Source organism: Mastomys coucha, unplaced genomic scaffold (assembly GCF_008632895.1).
Source record: "Mastomys coucha isolate ucsf_1 unplaced genomic scaffold, UCSF_Mcou_1 pScaffold20, whole genome shotgun sequence".
In the NCBI taxonomy this organism is placed as follows: domain Eukaryota; kingdom Metazoa; phylum Chordata; class Mammalia; order Rodentia; family Muridae; genus Mastomys; species Mastomys coucha.
In genome coordinates this window covers 104,903,670-104,904,184 of record NW_022196903.1, presented here as the reverse complement: position 1 = coordinate 104,904,184, position 515 = coordinate 104,903,670, and positions in this window count along the sequence as shown.

Here is a 515-nt window from a genome sequence, read left to right as displayed (position 1 = left end):
GGGAGAGGTAAGGTAGGTGTTTGTGTGATTGAGCCTGCCAGGTGGGAATGGGACATTTGTCAGACATCAAGTAGGTAGAAGAGCTTAGCTCTGTTTTTCACTCCACATGTTTGGTTTGTACATTCATAAGACTGTAATAGAAGACTGTATCTCTTCTGTAGATCAATACGATAGAGGTATGCCAGGTGCTAGCCACCTAAATCTAGAGTGGGGATCCCTTTAAGGGATGAAAACAGAGCAAGCTGCTGCCTTTGAGATGCACTCAGGATGGTTAGGAGTGTAAGACACAGAAATAGGAGTCTCCATCCAGAGAGAATACACCAAAGGCTGCAAAATCTACTCAAGTGCAAATCAGCACTTTGAACCTCTCAGCCTTTTAAGTTACTGCTTGGTATTGGATTCAACTTGGTTCTCAACTCACAGAAATATACGAGTAGCATTGAAATTGCTATAAAGAGAGTCATCCCGTGTGGATTTGGGTTCAGAAGGAGGCCGTTTACTTGGTTCCAGCTTTG